Source organism: Heteronotia binoei, chromosome 3, assembly GCF_032191835.1.
Source record: "Heteronotia binoei isolate CCM8104 ecotype False Entrance Well chromosome 3, APGP_CSIRO_Hbin_v1, whole genome shotgun sequence".
Lineage (NCBI taxonomy): Eukaryota > Metazoa > Chordata > Lepidosauria > Squamata > Gekkonidae > Heteronotia > Heteronotia binoei.
Window position 1 is genome coordinate 122496859 of NC_083225.1, and position 27878 is coordinate 122524736.

Consider the following 27878-nt stretch of genomic DNA (forward strand, 5'->3'; position numbering starts at 1 on the left):
CTTTTTTTGTAGCAGGAACTCCTTTGCATATTAGGTTATGCCCCATTGATATAGCCAATCCTCCAAGAGCTTAATGCAGGACCTACTGTAAGTTCTTGGAGGACTAGCTACATCAGAGGTGTGTGACCTAATATGCAAAGGAGTTCCTGCTACCAAAAAGACCTGCCTGCAAGTAACCAAAACAGTATATGCATTCACCCCAAATTTTCGTAATTTAATATACTTTGCCAAACATGCCTACATGGTTCAAGGAATACGTTCTCACTACCAGGGATCCTAATTAGCTATAGGTGTTAAAGACTCTCAGGAAACAAAAACTTCGTGTTTAGTGAAACTGACTATCTAGATGAAAGGGGGGAAATCCATATTTTGATTTAATCCAAATAAAATGGAGGGGGCAAAAAAAGAACTTGAGAAGAACTTAAGTGAAGACAAAGTAAATTTTGAAATGGATTTCAGCAGTATGGCTGGTGAGGGAGCAGAGGCAATGATGTGTAAAGACTGTGAGATGTTTGTATTTCTACCTGAGAGTAGCACAAATTACACTTGCAGCAAGTGTAATTTAGTGGCCTTGCTGAAGGAGAAGATAAAGGGACTGGAGGCATGATTGTCCACACTGCAGTGTATAAAGGAAGGTGTGGATTTTCTTGACAAAACGCATGTGGTGCTCTTGAAAGGACAAGAGGATGGAGAGGAAACAGTATCTCAGCAATTAGAAGGGAACCCAACATGGGAGGAGGGTTCCTGGAAAAATCTATCCGAAGGAGAAAGAAAATAAGGAGATGTTCTGAGCCCCTGCTGTTCAGCAATAGGTTCTAGGATCTCCCCACAGTAACTGATTCTGAACCATTGGAACAAGGGCTACTTCCCCAGCCTCCACGGAGCAAACAAAGTTTCTCAGGATCCTTTGGATAAGAAGCCTGGAGCTTCTGCTCCCCAATATAGGAAGAGGAAGGTGGTGGTGATTGGAGACTCCTTGGGGTGGAGCCCAAAATGTGCTGACCGGACTTCTCATTCTGAGAGGTCTGCTGTCTGCCGGGTGCACGCATCCAGCATGTGACAGAAAGGATTGGAAGATTTATCAAGCCCACGGATTACTATCCTTTCTTGCTGATCTACATGGGAACAAATGATACTGCCCGTCGTAGCCCTGAACATATTAGAAAAGACTATGTGACTCTGGGTCAGAAGGTGAAGGAGCTGGGCACACAGATTGTGTTCTCGTCAGTGCTTCTTGTTGAAGGCCGTGGTTTAAGATGAGAAAGAAGAATATTTCAAATAAATGACTGGCTACGTCGATGGTGTCATCAGGAAAGATTCGGATTTCTGGACCATGGCTTACGCTTTCGAGATGGTGGTCTTCTATCAGGAGATGGTTTGCACCTTACGGCGATAGGAAAAAGGGTGTTTGGTAACAGCCTTGCTAACCTAATAAGGAGGGCTTTAAACTAAATTGTATGGGGGAATGAGACAATAATTCAAAGCCTCATATGATGCCAGAAACTGGGGATAAAAACATTAAAGATTTGAATAGTGGTGCATACACTAGGTAATGTTAACTTGCAGGCTTGTAAGGAAAATAAACCCTCGGGATGCATAAAACATGGATTCCAATGTCTCTACACTAATGCACAGAGTATGGGAAACAAACAGGAGGAACTGGAAGCCCTAATAAAGGAAGGAGACTATGACATAATAGGCCTTACTGAAACTTGGTGAGATGACACTCACAACTGGAATATTAGGATTCGGGGGTACAACTTATTTAAAAGGGACAGGCAAATGAGAAAGGGCAGAGGCATATGTGAAGGAGGTATACTTGTGAGGAAATATGTGAATCTGAGCATGGCAGCTTAGTTGAGAGTCTCTGGGTAAAAATAAAAGGAGTAAGAAATAACAGTGATATTATTGTGGGGGTCTGCTATAGACCACCAAGTCAGGCAGAGGACTTGGATGAGATATTTCTACAACAGATTGCAAAGTTCTCCAAGAGAAGGGATACAGTGATCATGGGATATTTCAATTACCAGGACATCTGTTGGAAGTCCAACTCTGCTAAAAATGAAAAATCAAATAGATTCCTGACTTGTCTTGCTGACAACTTTGTTTTCCAGAAAGTAAAGAAGGAAACAAGGGGATCTGCTATCTTGGATTTGATTCTCACCAACAGGGAAGAATTGATTGAAGAAGTGGAAATAATGGGCACCCTGGGCAGTAGTGACCATGTGATTTTGGAATTTACAGTCTTAGGGAAGGGAAAAGCTATATGTAGTCAGACGTATAGGTTTGACTTCAAAAAGGCAAACTTCGATAAACTTAAAATTATGCTGGGTAAAATCCCATGGTCAGAAATACTTAGAAAGAAGGGGGTTCAGGAGGGGTGGGAGTTTCTTAAAAGCAAAATACTGAAAGCCCAATCACAGACGATTCCTATGAGAAGAAAAAATGGAAAAAGCCTAAAGAAGCCGAAGTGGCTTTATAAACAGCTCTCTAAATACTTGAGAAATAAAAAAGACTCCTTTAGGAGGAGGAGGGCCTTATAACCAAGGATGAATATAAACAAATCACCAGTGCTTGTAGAGAAAAACTTAGGAAAGCTAAAGCTCAGTATGATCCTAAAAGCAACAAAAAAGGGTTCTTTTCTTATGTTCAGAGTAAGAAAAAGAGCAGAGACATGGTAGGCCCATTGCGAGGGCAAGAAAGTGAAATTGTAATGGGTAATAAAGAGAAGGCAGAACTGCTTAATTCCTACTTTACCTCAGTCTTCTCTTCTGAGGAGAATGGTGCTCAACATGGCAAAAACAGAACATATAAGGAGGGTATGAAGTTCCAACCTAGGATCAGCATAGGGGTAGTACATAAACACCTAGTTTATTTAAATGAAACTAAGTCCTCAGGGCCAGATGAATTGCGTCCAAGGGTTCTAAAAGAGCTTGCGAATGTAATTTCTGAGCCTCTGGCTATTATTTTTGAGAATTCTTGGAGAACAGGAGAGGTGCCAGAAGATTGGAGGTGGGCGAATGTTGTCCCCAACATCAAGAAGGGGAAAAAAGATGATCTGAGTAACTACCGACCCATCAGCTTGACGTCTATACCTGGAAAAGTTTTAGAACAAATCATCAAAGAGTTGGTCCTGGAACATTTAGAAAGAATGGATGTGATTACTAAGAGCCAGCATGGGTTTCTCAAGAACAAGTCATGTCAGACTAACGTGATCTCTTTTTTCGAGAAAGTGACTACCTTGCTGGATCAGGGGAATGCTGTAGACATCGTTTATCTTATTTCAGTAAGGCTTTTGATAAGGTTCCACATACTATCTTTGTTGAAAAGTTGTTAAAATGTGGTTTGGATCCTGTTATCATTAGGTGGATCTGTAACTGGTTGGCAGATTGCACCCAAAGAGTGTTTGTGAATGGTTCCTCATCCTCTTGGAGAGGAGTGACAAGTGGAGTGCCTCAAGGATCTGCCCTGGGACCTGTTTTGTTCAACATCTTTATAAATTATTTGGATGAAGGAATAGAGGGAATGCTTATTAAATTTGCAGATTATACTAAATTGGGAGGGGTTGCAAACACAGAAGAAGACAGAAACAGGATACAGGATGACCTTGACTGGCTAAAACTGATAAAATGAATTTTAACAGGGATAAATGTCAAGTTCTGCATTTAGGTAGGAAAAATCTAATGCATGGTTATAGGATGGGGGAGACTTGTCTTAGTAGTAGTATGTGCGAAAAGGATATAGGGGTCTTAGTGGACCATACTCTGAACATGAGTCAACAGTGTGATGTTGTGGCTAAAAAGGCAAATGCAATTTTCGGTTGTGTCAACAGAAGTATAGTGTCCAGATCACGTGATGTGACGCTATCGCTTTACGTGATGTGATGCTATCGCTCTGGTAAGACCTCACTTGGAGTAGTGTGTTCAGTTTTGGGCATCACATTTTAAGAAGGATACAGACAAGCTGGAATGCGTCCAGGGGAGGGCAACAAAGATGGTGAGGGGTCTGGAGACCAAGTCCTATGAGGAAAGTTTGAAGGTGCTGGGGATGTTTAGCCTGGAGGTAGTAGCAGAACCAATGGGTTGAAATTACATCAAAAGAGTTTCCGGCTTAACATTAGGAAGAACGTCCTGACTGTTAGAACAATTCCTCAGTGGAACAGGCTTCCTTGGGAGGTGGTGGACTCTCCTTTCTTGAGGATTTTTAAACAGAGGCTAGATGACCATCTGACAGCAATGACGATCTTGTGAATTTAAGGGAAGGTGTTTGTGAGTTTCCTGCATTGTGCAGGGGGTTGGACTAGATGACCCTAGAGGTCTCTTCCAACTCTATGATTCTATGAACAGGCTTCTGTTGCCACATTTGTACACTGGTCACTGCAGCCATTCATCAGGTTTTTGCTCAGCAGATTTGTTGCACCATAGTGGGAAATAGTCCTTCCTGAATTGTTCCCTGTTGAATGGATGGCTACCTGAATGAAGTCAGAGGAACACAAGAACAGTAATGACTAATGAGTACTGTTCTGCAGTAACAACAAAAAATAAGTTGGCTCCGGAGGTGGTGCTCTACATGACCTTTTCTAACTGGAGGCAAGTAGTATCTGAGAACACTGAGCTTATGTTTATTCTTCCTTGTAGGGAGCTGACCAGGAACTGCACCTGCACTGTCTACTGGTGCCTCTCCATGGGCCTCGAATCATTCAAATCAATAGGAATCACAGGTGTCTAGTCAACAAAGACCTGGAGCTGAGAATCACCTTGGACAGAAGTCCCTGATTTTGCCATGTGCAAGAATATGGCATTGTGTTGTCAGTATATTGGCCAGTCCCCTTGCCCTTACTGAATAGTTCATATGTTCCCAATCCCTTCTGCTAGCAATTACTGTAGGAGTATAAAAGTTTATAGCACAGCAGCGTAGGAAATGCTGATTTTTTTCTTCCTTGGCTGTTTATGCTCAGTTATCTCTTGTTACCAAAGAGACTTTTTGTGAGAATGATTACCAAAACTCCCCTCCTTCCATGTGAGTTCTAAGTATATATGACATAAGGTCAGAGTGACATAGCCCCATCTTGTATACTCTATCATCTAAAAAATAGCTGTCCTGGTTGGGGAGTATATTGTGTTGTGAGAGACTTAGAGCCAAACTAGGTGATACCTTTCTCATGCATTTTCATGCATTCCCTGTAGGCACACAGAAGCTGCACAGAACTGCTTCTCAAAAAAGGAAAGCCCAAACTGGCCTGGAACAGTGCTATTGGAGAAGGAAGGGCTCCTTCCTACCCCTCCAGCGGTTTTCTCATGTGAAAACTGTTCCAAGACAAGTTATTTTTGCTTCATGTGGAGTGGGGGTGTCAAACATGCAGTTTGGGGGCCAAATCAGGCCCCCGAAGGGCTCCTATCAGGCCCCCGAGCAACTGGCTGTCATCTGCTTCCTTCTCCCTATATCTTGCTTCCTTCTGCATAACAGCTTGCTTTTCAAGGCTTGCTCAATTGCACAGGAGCTACAGAACAAAGCCTCTATTTTCTCCATTGGCTGAAGCTCCTCCTTGTGGAGGAATAGCTTGCTTTGCCAGGCTCTCTCAATCGCACAACAGAGCTACTAAGCCAAGTCTCTTTTCCTTCTATTGACTGAGGGTCCTCCCCCACCCAGTTCTTGGGGAAAGAAGGAAAGAGCCAGAGCTTCCTTTGCCCAGTTCCCTGGATCCCCGTGGGAGAAATACAAAGAAATCACCTTTAAGACCAATGAGTGCTAATGTTTTAAGTATGGTTTAAGTTTTTAAAAATATATATATTTGTATGTGTTCTTTATAAAATTTGTATATCTGCTACCTAAACTTAAATAAGTACACGCATGGCCCGGCCCACCAAGCTCTCTTTCATGTCAGATCCATCACTCATAACAAATGAGTTCGACACCTTTGAGTATTTGTGCACACAGAGCTGCAAAATTGGTGGAAGAACTCATCCAGTGTGATTTTTACCCTTTCCTTTCCCACAGCCGAGTGCATGAAAACAGGTAAAGTCTACTTTGGCTCTGTGTCAACATCTCAAGTTGTGCGAGTATTTGGTGACTGTTCTTCCATTGCATGGACCCAAGGGTTGCTTTGCAGAAAAATAGGTGGTGGAGTTCATCCAGGGATTGTTATGCAGCTGCACCTACTTTTCAATGGACAAGGTGGGGAGGAGGAAGGGGAATCCTCAGAAAGGTTCAGGAGCTGTGCTCCTGTGAGCTCCTGCTAAATCCGAAGCCTGCATGGACCTCTAGAGAGTATTAGAAAGATATGTCAGGATCTTTACAACTCATTAAATATACAGGACTAAAAGTAACTCTTAATACTTGGCTGAATATCAGGCTTAAGATCCTGTTGATAATGTCATGGAAGACACCTGGATGCCTATATGCATAAACTATACAGGAGAATAGAAACTGTTGTCATTTTTTAAATATCAAACCACTTTTTAAAATTTTCATGCCAGGATTGATACTTCAGTATGAATTAATTATTCTATTATGTTATGCCTTCATGATGTCACATTTCAAAACCAAAGAGGGCCTGTGTATTTTCAGTGCCATCTCTATTGCTCCTAGGGGCTGCATTTCCTAGTGGCTGTATCTCATCAAATGAAGGCTTCTTTTGTCTTTTCCAGCAGAGTCATATAATTGTGTCATTCCTTACCACTCTGTTGCTTTATTCAAACCATCACTTGAATCTTTTTCCTGTTAAGTCTATCCTGTCCTGACTTGCTGCTACTTTTATTATCAGTATTGAAAGCTCCATTCCAATGGTTGGTTAATACAGATGCCATTCACAGTTTCAGATTTACATAATTCAATCTTCTTTCCACAAGTATACATCAGAGGGAAAGGTGATTTCAAGATAACTGTATACTTGTATGAACAGGATTTGTAGGTGGGTCAGAGAAGGTCAGAGCATACTAGTGGCTGCAGTGACCAATAATGTAACATACTGTTTTCTGTTAAAATATTTGGGGGAAGGACTTGAATGGGGCTATATGTAGAAACATAGAAATAATTGTATTTTAGTTACATTATGTTCCTGTATGTCATTTCTGTCAAATACTGTGAGCCAGAAAGAAAGATTTCTTACTATATCTATATCAATAATCTTTATAGAAATGCTAAGCTAGTATACTATATTCTAAAAAAAGTGCTATATTGAAGATCTATTTTTTAAAATTTTGGTTATATGCAAACACAGTATACATCTGAACAACTAGTGTCAAATATTATATGAAGAAAAAAACCACTTCAGAGGCAGATGCTACATGAAAACCAAAAGTTAGGAATATTGCATAAATAAAGCAGAGCGATATGGTTCTTCAGCAACACTGAACAGTATTTATATGGTGGTTATCCATCTACAAAGATAATTTTAATTTCAAAACATACAACTGATTATATTTAATTTCAGGATGTTTAACTTCAAAACATACTAAATATATATTATATTTTATGATGTAACCTGCCCTGAACCTGTTCTATGGGAAGGGTGGGCTAAAAATCGAATTAAATAAATAAATAAATTTAACTGGAAAGCCACAAGTTACATTTAGCTGTTTATCAATAGTAGTCATGTTGGACAGAAAGAAAAGAGAAGTGAGACGGGAGGTCAAGATAGCTGCCTTCTACCCAAAAACCCTCCAGCAAGAAAGTAATTCATTGGTGATAAAGGCCATTAAAGCACTGTGCCCACAATTTTCTTAGGCTGACAAGGTTAAGGGGATGGTTCCAGGCTTGTTGGATTCCATAATTACATTCCAGTATCAAGTTATAAAGCCCCACAGGAAACTGAGATCAAAACCATCCAATATCTGCTTAAATGATTTGACACATGGAGACTATGGAGATGCACAGCATAAATGGCCTGAGAGAACACTGAAACAATTTAAATATTCAGACTTAGCTGCCAAAGTTCCACACTGACTTCAATGTGGTTACTTTGTAGTAAGCAATTTGAAGGTTTCTTTGGCCTGAGAAAAAAGTCTGCATTCAAAACAAGTAAATTGATTGGCTTGGACAAATAGATCTTGGCCCATTTTGTGCTTCAGAGACACAGTAAATAATCATCATCTGTCCAGTGAGTACAGTGACCATCTGAGTAATATCCTCATAAATAAATAAGCAGCTTTTGGTCATGTCCTCCTCCCAAGAACATCTTATTTACTTTTTGTGTGCAAACCCCATCATAAATCAGACTTTGCACAAATTCCTGGGCAAATATTTTGAGAGCAAAAGAGTTAAGAAAATAACCAAAGTCTCAGTGACACCTGCTGCAGCAATAACATTAAAAGCATTGCCAAGCAGGGCTCATTTGTCACCATGCTAGAGCAAGCAGGCATGATCCAGGCAAACATAATGTATGCTCCATCTATATTAGCTGTTCAATAATAATAAAAAACCCTGTGTCTAACAACAGAAAATCTTTCAGCGCAGAGAGACAGATAACCAGACTTGATGAGAATGGATGACCTTGACTTTCTCTATATCCTCATTTTTATTCCAAATGCACCACACCTGCAGAACTTTTCAAGCACAGGTTAATGCTCCCCTTCACAATCATTTTGGCAGGTCATAAGAGGGGGTGGTAGAGAAGAAAACTAACTTTAATTTACTGTGTTATCTAAATTCTCATAGGAGTCTTTCAGCAAAGATTTCAGAAAACTCAACATAATTTGTGTTACATGCATGTTTTAAACTAGTCATATACATATATTTTATCAATTTACAGGTGCACCCTGTTACTTGAATTGCCCTAAAATTTGGTCTTGGGGAATTAACGGGTGGGCAATTAGGCTTTGGCGAGATATTTTGAATCTGTGTATACAGAGGATTTCTCTCTTGGAAGTCACCCAATAACAAGGAGGTATTGTCTAATAATCAAGGGTTTTTTATTGTAAAATATAGTCATTCATACAAGGGTATAAAATCATACAATAAGCATACAGACCTAAGAAAATAGTGTTGAAATGGACAGGGGTAAGCATGAGGTGGACAAACAGGGTAATAATTACCTCTCGTAGTCTTCTAGGACAGCTCCAATGGCGACAAAAAGGAAGATTGGGGAAGACCCTCAACTGATCAGGTATCAGGGGTGTATCTAAACAGCAGGGTAGGGTACTGTCAGATGCATACTTGTGGGACTTTGGGTCAGAGGTTATAAGGACTACCTTGAGCCTTTAGGGGGTAGGAGGTCCAGGGGCTTATGACATGGGATCAGATGGGACATGATGCTGTGTCACATGGTACATTACCTCAGAGAAGGGGAGGCTCCAAAATGACAATATGGGTGGGACATGGGTCAAGCATGGGTGAAGGGGATTAACACAAGTATCTAGAATGACAATAGGGAGCCAAATTGACACCTAAGGTGACACCCGGTCTTCACAATAGCCCTGGCTCTTGGATTAAGGCAGTCTTCCTCTTCTTCCTCCTCTGGCTGGCACCGTTCTTTGTCTAGAGTTCTGTTTGACAAAAACTTGGGCAATCTACCCAAGTTAAGTTTAAGTGTCTTATGCAGATGTTAAAACAGCTGTTGTTGAATATGTGAGCCTCTTGTCTCTCTGTCATGGAGTCTGGCTGGGCAGGAAGATGGTCATTTAGTGCTGTCAGCATTGGGATGTAGCCTTCATGGAACGGGCTGGAAAACACTTGACTGGATGGCTTATGGCAGCGTGACTTCTTCCACTGCAACGGCCAAGATTGTGCATGCACGGAGCGGCTGGGAGCTTGTCGTCACTCCTGGTTAGCCCCCACTCAGAAGTGGAGAATGCTACTGTAAAGATGAGGCCCTGGTATCCACATAAGTCTCTCAGAAAATGGCAGATGAAACCCATGCCTTAGAGCAGATGTGTGTGAGCTGAAACTTCAGGCATTCTGGCAACCAAACTAGTGATCATGATACCCTGCTCCTGTGGTGCAGTCTACATTGGCACTACCCAACGCAGTATCAACACCCGTCTCACCGAACACAAGAGACACTGTCGCTTGTTTCAGCCAGAAAAATCAGCTGTAGCTGAACATGCACGTCAAGGAGACCACGTCATCCACTTTGAAAGAACTGAAGTCCTTTCTTCGGTCTCACATTATCATACCCGCCTGAACAGAGAAGCTATTGAGATTTACAAACACCAGCACAATTTTAACAGAAAGGAAGAAGGCATTTTCATCCACCAATCTTGGTACCCAGCTCTGCAAAACACCCTACAGACTATAAATTGCAGAAAGTCTCAGAACAACCAGCAAATTCCACAGAACAATCAGCACAGTCAACAAACATCTTCCTTATCTTCAAACCCCTTCCAACCCTCCCAGCAATTAACACGGAACAATGGTCACATTCAACAGCCAGTTTCCTTATCACTACCCTTCCAGGAAGCCCCACCAAACAATGGGCTCATCCACAAACCAATTGCCCTTTCATCACAACCCCTCCAGCCTAGAAATAGCAGCTCTCCAGCAGCCCTGGCCCCACTCAATGCACAGCAGTCAAGAAGGTCTGAGCGCCTGCTCCGGCTGCAACGCCACTGAGGATGTTCTCCACAGCTGAGAACGAAACGTCTGGAAGAAAAACTTTCTCCAGTAGAACACGGCACTTGATCCCGAAAGATTCTACAAACCCTAATGATGTTACCAGCCGTGAAAACCTGAAATCTTTGGTAGTGATCATGATGTCTGTATATAAGTGAAAATAGGGGGCTCTCACTCACAACCCAGAATCACATTACATTTATCTTATAACGTGATTAATGTCCACAATGTCAGTTCCATTGGAGTATTTTGACACAATAGTTCAGATATTTTTTCTTAATTTCCCATTGAATTTTATTGTTCTGTTCCCTCCTTTTGTCCTGTTGTTCATGATCTGTCCCTGGTTTCTCATGCAATTTCTGTTAATATGCTCTCCTTTCTTCCTTGCAACCATTCAAGGACGTTTTTATTATGTTAAAGGCAAGGAATGGAGGAAAGCAGTTCTCCAGACTTCAACAGAAATCCCAGTAGATAAAGAATGAACACTGATAAATCCACATAGATCCAAGCCTTTCCTCACATGCTATCCCAGAGATGGGCAGAGGAACTTTTGGCTATTTCAAGCGCAGGTTATTTGTAAAAAAAATATATGTGGGAATGGAAAAGCACTTACTCAAAAATCCTTACCATGTGAAAATGAGCAGGTTAGGCTGAATGTGGCTCTAAATTGCCCCCCAGTCAGAATGAAGAGGCTGACACAGTGTGTTGGGTATAAAAACCGGGCCGCTTTATTAAAACAAACTTGAGCAAACTTATAACTGGCAGGGGTATGGCCTAGCAGGACAAGCCCTAGGGTCAACCCCCTGACCCTGCCTTGTCCTAATAGGGTGAGCCACCCTGCCCCCAGCACAATCCCACGTGTTCTGGGTGGTGCTGAGCGGCCAGGTCCAAAGCCATCCGCCACTTGGGCCAGCATCAATCCCCCATGGGAAAAATCCACCCAGGTGAGGCTTTTTCGTGATCTGTAATCCCCGCACTGAGCCATACAGCCCATCTGCGGTTCATACATACCACCCGCACACCTAGTGCTGAGCCATAGGTGCTCCCCTGAAGACACTGTGGCCAATACATCCTCCAGCCACTGCCAATGCCAAGCCTCTGCTTAGGCATTAGCGCCCCACCAGACGGCCCAGAGCTGACCGCAACCCCTGCCGCAGCTCCTCTAAAAAGGCCCGGTTACCCAATTCTGAAAGATGAACCCCATCCGACCTATATGAGTCAATATCCTTGACTCGTATGGCCGGATGTGGGAGGAAAATCCCCAGCCCATTCTCCATGGCCTTCTGCAAGGCCCGGTTGGCCTTGCGCCTGGCGCGCTCAATCCCCCCGGGGGAAAGGGCCGACCTCCAGACCATGAGTGGCAAAATTGCCAACCATAAGAGAACAACGCCTGGCCATCTACGCTTGATTTCCCAAAGATCAGCCAGTGCCTGCAATGAGAGGGCCTTCCCCTGCTAAATCCCAAGTCATTTCCACCCAGGTGAATGACCAGGATGTGAGGAGGAGGCGCCAACCTCTCTCTGAACAACAATGGCATGATCCCTGGCCAACGCAGGCCACGTCGACCCAGCCACTCCACAGTTGCCCACTAACTGAGGCCCAGCTGGGGGCCTACCGGAGACCTCCTAGCTTGATGGGCGGCCCAGAACACCATACTGTGCCCACAGATGAGTATACGGCGCCTCTCCCTACGAGCCACAGCACCTGAAAAACAGAAAATTGGCAACACCCGAAAATATGCCAACAGGCCACAACACCATCAAATAGCAACGGACCCTCCTAAGTGACCAACGAGCACACATAGGATTTAAAAGCTGCCGACCGCCACCGTCCAATGCGTTGTATGGTGGAGGGGGTGTAACTCATCATTGCTGCTGTGGAGGCGACCCTAATCCGGAACTAATGCATTCCAAACTTGACGCCCCTTAACCCCAACTCCGCCAGGGCCTTGCTTGTCACGGCCCAAAATTGATATTTTGTAAGGGGGAGCCTTCGCAATGCCTAAAAAAGGGGCCCTCACCCTCCCCCCTGAGCCGCGCATAGTGCTCCACGGCCCTAACCGGGCACAATTCAGGAAAGGCACACTGACCAATTGTAATGTTCGTCCCTTTCTGAAGCTGATCTGTTTTGGATCGTCGAACTGTCAAACAAATCTGCCCTTGCACAATTTTAACGTCGCTAGTGCCCAGCGCTCGGCTGGAACTGTCAGTCTTAGACTGCACCACCAACTCGCTAATGTGCAAAGCCCCCCAAAAGGCCACCAAAGAGGCGGCATGAAACAGTGCCGCCTCAAAAGAAGAAGAACATATCCCTGGCCAAATCCCGTACAACCCTTGTAACACAGAAGGGGATATGGGTTGCCATGTATCCACCCACGGCCCACACTCCCTACCCCAGCCCTCAAGCATCTTGCGAACTCTGAAATCTCCTGTATTCTATGGGAGCCTCTGTGCTTTACTAATAAAGGCGAGAGCCACCAGTTGACCCCAAATAGACTTGAGCCCCAAACCTCTCTCCTTCTGATATACACAAAACTGCAAGATATGTGCCATGGGAATCGGCCAACTATCATGAAGCCCCACAGCACTCCTGAAAGCCTGAAATTGTAATCCTGCCCTATCTTAAGCTCTTCTAGTGCTTGGTGCCAATGCTAAATGAATGGCCCTACCGGCTTCTGCTTCCCAAGCTGCCAGAGTTCCTAGGGCATTCGAGCTGGCTGCGGGTCCACCTCTGGAGCAAGTTGATGAAAACACTCGATCTGTTGGTGAGATAGAGCATCCGCCACCCCGTTGCACACTCCGGGAACATGCCTCGCCGAAAATAAAATGTTCAACCAGAGGCATCATAGAGTAAATGACCTCACCAGGTTCATTACCAATACTGATTTGGAGGACAAGGAGTTGATGACATGTACTACAGCCATGCTATCGCACCAAAAATGAACAGAATGGTTGGCCAGCTGATCCCTCCAAAGCCAAACAGCTACCAGAATAGGAAAAAACTCCAAATAGGTAAGGTCCCTACAGAGCCTGCTGTTCAACCATTCTGCGGGCCATTGCTCGGCACACCAATGGCCCCGAAAATAAACTCCAAATCCTGTGGAGCCAGCAGCATCCGAAGAGATTTGAAGCTCCGCTTCAATCTTCAAATCCTCCTGCCAGAAGGAAATTCCGTTAAATGATCCCAGAAATTTTCCCCAAACCTCAAGGTCCCTATGCATACCAGCAGTTACCCAGACCTGGTGGTGAGGAAGCTGCAACTGCCTCATGGCGTCACAAAGACGTCTCAAAAAGGCCCGACCGGGCACCACCACTTTGCATACAAAGTTGAGGTGACCCACCACCTGCTGGAGCTCAAGGAGTGACACCTTATGCTGCCTCCTCAGCGAGGCTAACCGCGCCCTGAGCTCCACCACTTTATTCTCCTGCAACTGTGAAGTTTGCTGGTTAGTATCGAGCTAGATTCCCCAAAGCGTAAGTACAGAACTGGGCCATTCGGTTTTCTCATGCGCCAAAGGTACTCCGAGCTCCTGAAATGATTGCAAAAGCCTGGCGCATTGTCCAGTACCCAACGGGCCTACAAAAAGATAGTCGTCCATGTAATGCACTGTATCGCTAAGCCCAGACCTATCCCGAAGCACCCATTCCATAAAGGAACTGAAATGCTCGAAAGCGGCGCAAGACACCAAACAACCCATAGGTAAGGCCCTGTCCATGTAAAACTTTCCTTCAAAGCTAAACCCCAACAGCTCGAAATCCACTGGATGAACTGGCAACAGGCGAAATGCCAACTTAATGTCGCATTTTGCCATTTCTGCCCCCGCTCCGCATCCTCTAACAATTTTGACCGCCTGGTCAAAGGATGTATACCGAACTGAACATAATTCTTCAGGAATGGCATCATTCACTGATGCCCCTTTTGGATAAGACAAGTGGTGTATCAGGCGGTATTCCCCCGGTGCCTTCTTAGGCACCACCCCTAAAGGGGATACACGCAACGCAGGAACAGGTGGGGCATCAAAAGGTCCTAATACCCGGCCTTCTTGGCACTCCTTGGCTATCTTAGCCCTAACCACATGCTCTAAACCCACCACCGAACGAAGATTAGGGGACACACAAGGGACCCTAGGTCCCTGGTATGGAATCCGGAACCCTAAAGAAAACCCATACCATAAATACTCCTCATCAGCTTTACGGGGATATCGACTAAGCAAACTACTGAGAACCGTCAGACGAATGGGGCTGGACCCCTTTTCCAGGTGGCTGCTGATTGCCCCCACTACCGGGGCATTTAACACCCGCCCTGAGTTTTGACCGGCTGAAGGCAGAGAGGGCATTAGGACCCCCACAGAGTGGGCACTCATGCTTAAATTTACAGGGCTCCCTAGAGCACATGCCCTTTGATGCAAACTAGCAACACAACAGCCGGGGTTGGACCGGCTGGCCCGCCGCGGTCTGCTGTTTGTGCACCAAATGTCCACTATCTGCCCTGTCGCCTAAATTCGGTTTAGCAGGGGCCATTAGCTCAACCAAAGCTGTTGGTTAATCTGATCCCAAGGCAGTCCCGGATTGACGGCGGCCCTCATTCGAAAGGCCTCATCGTATTGCAGCCAAGCTGCACCTACAAAATCCATGTAAGCCTGATACACAATGTCACAATACTGAAAGAGCACAGCAGCTTGAGACGGCTGTGCCCTAGCTATGACACCTGCGTAGATAAGGAAACCGGGCAGCCAATTGGCCCAAGTCCTGTCCACTTTTCTACGCTTCAACTTTTCCTTTTCCTTGTCGTCAAGCTCCTCCTTATCCTTCTTCTCTAACTCCCTAAAGAGGAGGCTAAAAATGTCTACATATTCACCCCGTAAAATCCTATTGCGTGTAGCCACCGTCAAATGGTCTCCCAATGGCAATGCCGTGTCGCCATATGGGAGCACATGAAAAGGGATGGACGCATAAGGGTTTGGTGGATAAAACCACATACTTCTCTGATAACCCAGCTATCCACTGTTCATCTGGGGGTGCTGCTGCCCACCCCATGGTAACACCCCAGATGGGGCATGGTGTGCAGGAGCACCCTGCGACACGGCCGAGGCGGCCGCCTGTCCAAAGGACTGTGGAACTGAGCCGCACACACCCTGCCCTTGTGGAAATATTCCATGGGGACCCCATGCCCATGACGGCCCAGCTACACACTGGTCAGCTAAAAGTCCACTCTGCCCTGGCACCCCCGGCACTCCCGCCACTGTAGTAGGGGGGGAAGGCAGGAATTGAGTAGGGCCCCAAGGCCACACTTGTGGCTGATGTAGGGAATGCTTACCAGCATCCCCTGGGGGTTGATAACCAATGCAACTGCTGGAGTTGCCGCACGACCTCTCCAGACACTCCACCATCTTGAGGTTCATCGACGGGAACCTCGCTCGGGCCAGGGCCTTCTTCCTGGTCCGGATCCTGTCGCGGTTCTACCCCCGGTGCTCCTCCCTGCAAAGCAGACAAATGAGCCAGTACCTTCTTCTCAAAAGTCATGCGCGATGAGCGCCCCATTGCTCTGCGATGCCCTTCCCAGATGGGGGCACCTGTAGCCACTCTCTGCTGTTCCAGAGCCTCCAATTGACCCATAATGGCAAGCCTTACCTGGGCCTCTTGCCCTGAGTCTTCAGCAGGGCCAGGTTGCTGACCCCGCCCCCAGGGGGGTCGGGCAGGTTGTTTACCCTTAGAGGTGCCCTGACCCTTTTTTGGTGCCATCATAAAATCACCCTAAAAAACTGCACAGGCATGCCAAGGCCACCTGGGACTAACTCAGTCCCCTCAAACTTAAAATATTTTCCTCACCCTCTCGCACCAGGCCCACATACAATGCCAAATAGGCTAACCACCCTGGTAAGGGGGGGGGGGCGAGGCGGGCAAGGGGTAATGTGGGGGCAATTAATTACCCAAGCCTCCAAAAGCACCTCCTAAACCCCCCATTCTACCACAGGGGGTGAATAAGAAGGCCCTCCTTACTGCCTTCCCACAGCCCCTTAAGTTGAAAATGGGGGGGGGAGCCAACACTGCTCCTAACTGCCTGCAGAAAAGGGGGGGAGGAAGGGGTCCACAAACTCCCACCCCAAACAACACCCCCAATACCACTGCCAAAAGAGGGTCTGAGAGAAATAAACTTGCGCCGTAGAAAAACCAGCTGCCGCACACACTGTTGAGACCGCTGCGCTCCCGATGCTGATCGCTTGCAGGCTGTCACAAGCGCCACACCTCCCGCGAGCGCACAGTCCGCTCCCACAAGGCTCTCGACCAGAGAGCCTAAAACAAACTGTGTAGCTCTGGGCGGGGCCGGGGCTTATATAGCCCTGACGTCGCGCCCAGAAGGAAGACCCGGATGCCCGGGACTCTCTTCAGCCACCTCCTCCTTCCGGGTGGCAATCGCGGCCCCCAGCCTGAATGCCGGCGAGGCCAGCTTGGCTGGGAAGGGGATGGTCCTTCTTGCTTCATATACAATTAATTACACTACAGCATATATTCGTTTTAATAAAAAACCTCTGTTAACTCTGGGACTCTTTTCCCTCCAATTTTAGGGTGGATATTAAAACTATGGAGCCTGCTGTTTAAAATTGTCTGATACAAGAATTTTAATACACTAATAAATAATTTTGAAAAATATATGAAGCTCCAGCCCAAATCCATTGCTTACAGCTACAGTTCCTGGGATCATGGTGAATGGTGAAATCCATCAATGCTCAGAGGTAGAGTTCTGCCTTTCTGCCAATAGTTTAAAAAAATAAATAAATCAAAATTTCCTGCAAAATGTAACAGTGCAATGATGACACAGTGTGAGTTAAAACAGGCTGGAAACCATGTCACATGATCAAATTTGCAAACCACAAATGAGCAAAACAGAGTTATTAATCTGGTAATAGTGAAGACCTACTGTACATTCATAGGAGGGAACTGGCATAGAGCAAATTTCTCAGGCTTTCTGTACCTCATTTCTCTATTTGTCAAAAGGCATAATTAGAATAACAGACCAGGAAGATTGTGAACGTGGAGGAATCAGCTTTATCCTTTTGCTTGAGCACGATTGTTGGAGGGCTGCCTGGAAAGATCCACAAGTGAATAATGGTCATTAGTAACAACAACAGGGAATTGGGCTTAAGTACACTACACATAGTAAGGATTTGAGCTATAGATATAAGAAATGGCACCAACTAGATTGTCTTCTAGATCCTACACCTCACCCTGCTTTTCCTTACTGGCCTTCTACATATGTCCTCTCTATGCTTTGATTGAGTATGCAGGGAGGAAAAGTGAGCATGAGCATGTTGATCCTGCCCCTCACCTCCATGGGTTTTCTAGATAATCTATATGGTGTGCACATGGGGAAAATGTCTGTGTGTACACTGAGTCCCTGTGACTGAGGATGCTTCTTTCCAAACATTGCAGATTATGTGGAACCAGGCTACATGCATAAACTTTCTCCATGTGTAGATGCTGTGTTCATAAACTGGCACTCACATAAAAGGGGGGGGGGGGGGAGGCCAGTTCTCCCATGTCCACTGACCCTCTTTGTAGATTCAGTCAACACTTAGGGGGGTTGTGTGAACAGAGCTACTGTTACACTTTAGGATTCACCTGCTGGAAGGTGCATTTTTATAGCTTCTGTTTGGATTGCTCCAGGAGGCTGTTACTTGGCAAGGCAGCAAGGGTCATAGTAGTTATACATCAATAGGATTGTGATGCCTGTTTCTTAACTTGTGTGTGTGTGTGGTGGGTAGGGAATACAACAGCATGATGTTGCACCAACATCATGGTGATTCTATATATTTATTTAGAAGTTTATACCCTGCTTTGCTTTCCAATGGAGACCCAAAGCAGCTTACATAATTCTTCTCTTCTGAATTATATCCTCACAACAACCTATTAGAAGAGCCAGTTTGGTGTGGTATTTAACTGTATGGACTGGGAGATCCGGGTTTGATTCCTCATTCCTCCCCATGCACCTGCTGAGTGACACTGGGTCAGTCACAGTTCTTGAAGGAGCTGCTCTCTCAAGAGCAGTTCTCAAAAGAGCTCTCTCAGCCCCACCTACCTCACAGGGTGTCTGTTGTGGGGAGAGGAAGGGAAAAGTGACTGTAAACCCCTCTGAGATTCTGAGTGAAGGGCAGGGTGTAAACTCAATCTCCTCCTCCTTCTCCTCTTCTACTATTTATTTATTTCAGGAAATGTACCCTGCCCTATCCTACAAGTGAGCTCCTATAAATTAGGTTTGATTGAGGCAGAGTGACTAGCCTAAGGTTATCTGGCAAACTTTCACATCAGTATGATGATTCAAACCCGGCTGTCCTTTCTGTTAAAATATATTTGCCTGAAAAGCTGGTACAATCATGTGCTTCAAACAAGAGTTCTGGCTACCTTTAATAGACCTTTCCAGGGTAAGTGAAATGGCTATACCAGGATTTTTGACATGCCCTTTAATAATGCTTCTGCCTGTGATGTTTTATAAGAACAATAATGTGAGATACTAATTGAAGATTGTGTAATTATTAATTGAAAATCATACCAGGAATATAATTGCAGTACACAAAGAATATAGCAAATCTGTTCTTGAAATTATTTTACAACAAAAGATTTAATGCAATGACCAATTAAAGAGAGTAGTTTTTATACTGTTTGTCATGTAGAAGTACATCAGCTAAGGTTAAAGGTGTTATTAAAAACATTAATTTAATTCCTTATACATAAGAAGGATAATTATAATAAAATATTATAAATTATGAGAAACAGTTTAATGAAGTCTTGTCTTAATTAGACTAGTTTAATGAAGTCTTGTCTTAATTAGACTAGTATTGCTATAATGTGTCTCTAGCAAAATTACAGACAATATATTTTCTTTTCATTATGCTATGCTTTAAATGGTTTACTTAACAATTCTTAGAAAGATGTATCAGGTTGCAATTATTTATTGCAAATCACAGTAAGATCACACAAAGATAGAATAAATTATATAATAAGAAAAAAAAATCAGTATATCACCAGTACCAGTCTCAATCCAAAGGTGCTTTTGCAATAAAACAAACACAGTTTTATTCAGAATGTAAGCTTCGTGTGCTCTAAGCACGCTTCATCAGACAATAGTGAGGAATGGCAAGCAGTCCTAAATATAGAGAAAGTGGGCTGTTTTTCTCTATATTTAGGACTGCTTGCCATTCCTTACTATTGTCTGATGAAGCTTGCTTAGAGCACATGAAAACTTACATTCTGACTAAAACTTTGTTGGTCTTAAAGGTGCTACTCGACTCCTGCTTTGTTTTACTGCTTCAGACCAACACAGCTGCCCATCTGGATCTTTTTGCAATAAAAGACACTGATCTTTTAGACAGCTGGTTGCATGAACCATTTATGCTTCCAGGTGCACATGTTTATTCTTCTTGCACCAAAGATACAACTAGGAAGTTCAAAGGAGTGTGAATTAGCATCTTTAGATATGTAGACCATTCAGACTTTAGATCTATCCTGCTGTACTGTCATGATTCTGCTAGTGACCAATCCCCCCATGAGTATAGTCAACATGAGTTTATTTGATGCCTACGTACACAAATAAGATTGTACTTGTACTTCATGCTATTGGATGGAAAGTGGAGCTTGCTGTCCTTTCAATGGCATACTTCACATATGTCAGAAATTGGTAATATGTGAAACAGCAAAGATATTTAAGGTTTCCATTAGTACTTGTTAACATTTCAGATGCTTAGTAACCACTGGTCATTGAAAAATCATTAAGAGTAATCTTTTATTGAAAAGGATAGCATGCTCTAATTAATAATAGAATAGTGTTTTTACTCAGTGCTGAGTGTTTTAACTCAGTATTTTTTTTCATTTCCTATCCCTTCAATTATAGGTTGGTAGGATTTGGGAATGGGGGGACCAAAACAAATTGATAAATTATTGAATATAACAGCTATTTAAAAACATATGCAAGGAATTCAGCAACAGCTTCAAACTAATCCGTATCATTAGAAAACAACACTTTCAAGGTAATGTAATTACCGGAACACTGAACATCAGAATTGACAAAAGCTTCCACAATGTTGTGCCTGGCTTTAGCAAACAAGGGACAATGTAACAACATGAGTTAGACAGTTTCCATTGCTCCAAAAGCTGAGCTAGGAACAGTGGGCATTCGCATCTATAACTGTCCTTGAAATTAACTCTTCATTCTCTGAGCTCTTCAGTTACAGACTAATTATTTTGTTTTCTTTTTAGAACCAAATTAAATTGGCATGTCTACAGAGATAGCACAGTTGGATAGCTCTTATCCCTGCTCATGATATACCCATTTATGATGTAAAACCTTGTCAGCATTTTCAAAGGCTCTTAGTTCTTGCATACCACAGAAAGCATTAGTAATGCAGGGCACAGTTCTAAGGCAGTCCTTAGACCAACACTGTTAGATGAACCCTAAGTCCTAGGGCACCATAGGATATGTAACTATCAGTTCCACCAGGAAGCTAAACTGACTAGTTACAGCATGTACTGCTAAAAATAGGGGCAGAACTAGAAGGAGGTTCACTTGGAGCTGATTCCAAGCTATTTGATTGATTGGAAGAGGGAGATGCTGCACTCACACATATAAGGCTGGATTGTCCAGCATTGTAGCACAACACGTTTGCAGATTCCATCCTTTCACTTTCAGTTCAGTTTCTATCCTACTTCTGAGTCCTTCATTGAAATATTATATAATTGTACAGTTAGTTTAGTCAGTGTTTAGTATAATACAATACTACTCTTTTAGTGCATAGTAGTGATTAAAACATGAATACTTCTAATCTAATTCCTACATGATGATTGTTCATAGTCTCACAATCTGGTTAGGAGTAAATGATAGAGGAGGAAAGGAATAAAGTCATTTTAATTCAACATACCTTTCTCTATGGAGGCAAGTTTCCTCAACCAAAACTCTTCTAACAAATTATCTCATATCATAGAGTGGGTACTGTTTGGATTATTAGGAAAAGTATATCAGTACTACTACTTGTGTAAGATTTATTATGTTGCACACTATTCTTTCTGTGCTGAAAGTATACCTTTAACATCAGTACTGCCTGCTTACTGTATGTTCTGTGCCAATTAAGCAATCCTGAATCAGTGTCAATGTCCCCTTATTAGGGGACATGCCATTTTTTTTTTACCGGATTGAGCAGTTCTCTTCTCAAACATCTCTTGATGTTGACAACTTAATCAATTACCACCCATGGTCAGATTCAAAGGTGACACACACAGCAGAGTAAATTGCTTGTCAGTAACACACTATAATTTTTGTGGCACGTAATACTAAATAGGATAGAGGTAAATAAATGAGGTACTGCCTAAAAGAGTAGCAGACAAGCAAAAGCTGCCTTGCTCACAAAAGCTCAATATGTAGCATTTTCATTTGCAAAATGGAAATTATATTTTAAGTTTATTTGTCAATAAATTATTGGATTTCAGTAAGACAGATGACTACTGGGCTTAGAACTGGGATCTAATCTAGATAGAAGTGGGGGGTATGCATACTGTGCTTAGTGGATATGACTTGCTGGGGAATTAAAAACTTTATTGGTTATTCATATTTGAAGCTGCTATAGTCTGTCAATCTTAAAGAGGTGTAGATTTTTTTATTTAATTCTGCAGTTTTAGATTGTGTCCTCAGAGATATTTCTCAGAATGGACCAAAATATATTATCTCTGTGTTCATTCTGTCTGTCAAGGTCTATCTGTAACCACAAACTTTTTTGCCACTAGCCATGGGATTATTTTAATATCAAGACTGAGGACTTAATATGTGTTTGCTGTCTTTACAAACTGGAACAGAGAATGTGGTTTTCTTTTATATGCTAGAAAGATTTACATGCACAATTTGCATTAGCACTAATAGAATTTCTATGCATTAGTGAAATGTACAGATTTTTTTTTAAAAGCCTTTAATTGTAATGAACTCATTTAAAAAACCCATGTAAAATGTGAAGAGGAAATTCTTATCACAAACATCCAGCACTCTCAACTGAAGAATCAACAGGAACATCTTTCCTATTGATTCTTCAGGTGAAAGTGCTGGATGTTTGTGATAAGGATTCCCTCTTCATATAGGGTTGGATGCAGAGGAGATAGGATGGATGGATGGATGGATGGATGGATGGATGGATGGATGGATGGATGGATGGATGGATGGATGGAGGGAGGGATAGATAGATAGATAGATGGATGGATAGATAGATAGATAGATAGATAGATAGATAGATAGATAGATAGATAGATAGATAGATAGATAGATAGATAGATGTCTTTACCATCTGTCAAGTTCTCATAGGACTACTGGTTGTGGCAGATCTCCTTCTCACAGTGAGGTTTTGCCTGCTGGCATTTCATGACTGGCAAGAGAAATTAAAAACATCAAAGCTGATTGCATGAGATCATTTTAGAAAACCTGAAAGTGAGGTCACACCTCTCTAGGAATCACTGTAAATTCTATGGTGAAACCATATAGTTTCCTCTTATTCCTAGGGAAGATTTATGTCCTTTTCAGCTTTTACCATAGTGGTCCTGGTCATTCCCAATGAGGCATGATGTTACCTCCAGGCAGGGGTGGAATTCTAGCAGGAGCTCTTTTGCATATTAGGCCACACACCCCTGATGTAGTCAATCTTCCAAGAGCTTACAAAAAAGAGCCTTGTAAGGTCTCGGAGGATTGGCTACATCAAGGGTGTGTGTGTGGCCTAATATACAAAGGAGCTCCTGCTAGAATTCCACCCCTGACTCCAGGTTTCCCCAGAAGTGATGTCACACTGTCACCAATGGCTTCCTCTCCAAGGCCCAGCTTTCTCAGTCTTCCACTGGTTGCCAAGCTGGGCAAGCCTTTCTAACCAAAGTTTCTAGCAACCTGTTAATGCATGAAATTTAATCTCTGCATTCATTTATTGTGGAAAAGTTTGTGCTAAGACTACTAAACTGTCCCCTGTTCTTGTTGCCCACCACTTCTCTTAGGGGCAAAAACAAAATAATAGTGATAAAAAACCTTGATGTCACCTATGGTGTCACATTGGTTAAAATCAGAAGTGACATTGGGTAGATCAAGGAATCACAGGAAACTCTATGGTAAAATCTAGATCTATGTTACTTCTAGTTTTTTACTGGAAGTGACGTGGAAGTGCAGCTCCGTATCTCAGCTCACAGCTTTCCTGCTGGTTTCCAGGCACAACCTAGGAACCCTAGTCTATGCTGTTTCAAAAACCAAGGATTTTTTTTGTTCTTTTATAATAATAATATAATAATAATTTTTAATTTATATCTCGCCCTCCCCGCTGAAGCAGGCTCAGGGCGGCTCACATAGTATAAATACAACATTACAATAATAAAACAATAAAACAGATAAAATATCCCAATTTACAGTTATTACTCAGTTAAGCAATTAAGAGATCAATAAAACAAAATTTAAAACCACAGATTAATTGGTGCTACAGATATAACATAGCTTGCATAGTGATGGTATAATTTCCACATTTAAAAGCTAGCTGGAAGAGGATGGTCTTATAGGCCTGGTGGAACTGGTTAAGGTCCCGCAAGGCCTGTACCTCTTCTGGTAGCTGGTTCCACCAGCGGGGAGCTGTAGCTGAGAAGGCCCTCTCTCTCGTTGTTTTCAATTTGACCTTCGGCCCAGGGATTGTCAGCAGATTTTGCGAGCTAGATCGAAGCACTCTCTGGGAAACATATGGGGAGAGATGGTCCCTAAGGTAGACAGGTCCTCGGCCATATAGGGCTTTAATGGTAGTAACCAGCTCCTTGTAACAAATCTGGTACACAATTGGCAGCCAGTGCAGTTCCCGCAGCCCAGGCTGTATGTGCTCCCACTTAGGGAGTCCCATTAACAGTCTGGCCGCTGCATTCTGCACTAGCTGCAGTTTCCAGGTTCGGCACGGGGCAGCCCCATGTAGAGGGCATTACAGTAGTTTAACCTTGAGGTGACCATTGCATGGATCACTGTTGCCAGGTCATTGCACTCCAGGAAGGGAGCCAACTGCCTCACCCATTTCAGATGAAAAAGGCGGATTTAGCAATGGCTGCTATCTGGACCTCCATTGACAAGGAATGCTCCAGTAGGACCCCCAGGCTCTTGACCCTGCGCACTGTTTTCAGTGGCACACCATCAAAGACCGGTAGGGGAATTTCCCTTCCTAGACCGCCACGGCCCAAGCACAGGACCTCTGTCTTTATTGGATTCAGCTTCAACCCACTCAGCCTGAGCCAGCCAGCCACAGCTTGCAACGCCCGGTCCAGATTTTCTGGGACATCGCCAGGCCAGTCATCCATCAGTAGATAGAGCTGGGTGTCATCAGCATACTGATGACAACCCAGCCCATACCTCTGGGCAATCTAGGCAAGGGAGCATCGGGGAGAGCACTGCTCCCTGAGGCACCCCACAATTAAGTGGGTATCTCTGGGACAGCTCTCCCCCAATCACCACTCTTTGTCCCCGACTGTCCAAGAAAGAGGAAAGCCATTGTAAGGCCAGCCGCTGAATCCCTGCATCGGCAAGGCGGCAGGCCAGTAACTGGTGGTCAACTGTATTGAACGCAGCTGATAAGTCTAACAACAACAGCATTGCCGAACCGCGTTGATCCAGGTTAAAATGCGCCAGATCGATCTGCCTCGATCCAGGTTAAAATGTGCCAGAAAAAAACATAATTGTGCAATATGTTACTATAAATAGTTTACAATAAGCCATGCCAACACAGGAGTGCCAGAATATGAAATTGCGTGCTGTGTGCTACATGTTGACACATGTTGATTTTCATCCATGGGCATTAGCATCAAGATGCACCTGTATCCAATTCAAAGACTTAACTTTTTGAGATCCTGGAAATTTAGTTGAACCTGAAGCAGAGCAGGTCTAGCTACTTACACTAACAAACCTTTGATAAGGTACTCCAGAAAGACAAAGATCAGGACAAAATAGAGATTGAATAGAGAGAGGTCCTATGACTTTCTCCGAAAAAAGTTGGAGGTTATAGGACTGTCTTTTAGAGGTGCTAATGTGATTATCCCATTAGATTCAGGCATGGTGTCCTTGTGTTTCTCACATCTTTGTAAACAGTAAGTGAGAGTCAGAACTTCTCCCAGTAATTATATTTGCAGCATCTAATTTGCTTTTGGGTGGAAAGTAAACAGGCTGCTGATATCTGTGTTAAGAATTGCACTGGATAGATATTAGAGGTAGATAAACTGCAACCTGTTGCAAGAGGTATAATTAACTTAGCAGTTTGACCCTATCTGAAGCACTAGAAAGCAATTTTCTACAGAAAGGGTAAAAAAAATCCATATTGATCAGTGCTAAGTAGTAAAAATTTATTGTGATGTTGTCGGTTGCCTTATTCCAAATCAATATAAACATCACCCAAAGCCTCTTAAATGCAATAAGAACTTGACAAGGCATTTTTGTCACAAATTAGTGTTAAAACAATGAAAGGCCTCCAAGGAAAACTATCCCACCAGACTGCTCTTGAATTCTTATTTTGGAACAGAACATCTTTACTGACAGCTTAGGAAAGAGAGGGAAGTTTTGTCTCTTATGTGAGGCAAAAGCTCTGGGACTTCAGAGCTTTGGATTTTCTTTAAGCTAGATAGGAGGCATTTAGCTTTCCAAAGAAAAATGACTATTAGTAATCAAAATGGAAGAAATTAGAAGACTATATATTCCTTTTCTACTGCATAGTGCTAATGAATGAAAAATACAACCACAAAAAGCCATTTAAGCAACAGAATCTATTATAAATTCTATGCATTTGCTTCACAGCAGAATGAAAAAAAATGTCCTTTTTCTTCAGGCACATTGAATAGGTTTCAGAAGGCTGGCTGTGCTGTGTCCTGCATATAGAAGGATTTCATCAGCTCAGGTACAATCTAAATGTAGATTGTACAACATGAAACAAGGTACCTAAAGTAGTGGAATCTAATTTGAAGCTACAACAGGAGCAAAACAGAAACCTTAGACCTTTGAGGCAAGCTATGTTTCATGAATCCTGATCTTGCCAGAAGCTAATAATCTTGGCAGCTCTGACATACTAGTTTGCATAAATGTATCCACGGAGGTTTTCTGTCTGATGGCTGTTTTAATAGCTTTTTAATTATTAGGGCAGTGAATAAAATGCATGTCTTCATGAAAAATGTATAAATGAAGAATGGTTGAGCATCCAGGCAGCGTGAATTTACTCACCTATTTTTGTTTTAAAAAGACTTGGGTAATGGAACAAACTACGGTGCTCTATGTGACTGCTCAGTTGCACATGCATCCTTAAATATCCATTCTGATTTATGAAATATAGATACAGAATAAATGAATATTTCATGGTTTTTGCTGTTAGAATGATTGGCCATGAAAGAGGTACCACTTAATTTAAAGTTTGCATGGGTGGGAAGAGTTTGATTAGTATTCTACTGGGTCCTCAGTAGAAGGGAAAAAGCTAAGTTGGATAGCCATAAGAGACATCTTTCTGAAAAAGGAACACATACTGAGTCATGTATATGCTATCTGTCAGTCTTTGGGGGTAGTATTGCTTTTAACTGGTGTACACTTGATTGGTGGTGATCCATTTAAACTAGGGGGACAATTTGTGCTCAAGTATTGAAAGAATGATTGGATAAGGAGTATTTCAACTTTAGGTTTGAATTTTATTATTTTATTTATTGATTCATGTTGGCAAGCTTTAAATGGGCAGGGAGTGCCTTCTCAGCAGGGACGTGGTAGCAGTTTCAGCTTCTCTCTCATACATTTTTCTTCTTCATCCTTTATTTTCATAAACAATTTTGAAAAGCTTAAGATTAGGGTTGCCAGATCCTCTCTGGCATCCAGTGGAGGGGTGGGGCTTCCAGGTCCTTTCCTGGATCTTCTCTCACACGAGCAAAGTGTGTGGGGCTCAACGACATCTCCTGGAAGTGATATAATTGCATCACAAACATTGAGGGTGATGCTCTAGTTTGTGGGCACAACTCTATGGGTTTTTTGCCTCCAAAACCATAGAGTTTGCCCCAAAACTAGAACATCACCCTCTTCAGGGGTGGAGCTTCCCCTGCTGGCCAGCAGGTCAGTGGTGGATTGATTCCCTGAAAAGCAAAGGAACCCTTGCTGGGACCAGGGGGTTGGGAACCCTACCTAAGATCCTTCTCACACAAATTAGTTTCCAGTGTATACAAAGAGGAATCCATTAGATTAAACTATAAGATGTAGATTGAATTTTAAGATGTAGTAATCCTGTGAACATCCAATAGGAGGCATATTGGACTGCTCTGGAGTAATGTATGTTTCTTAGTTGC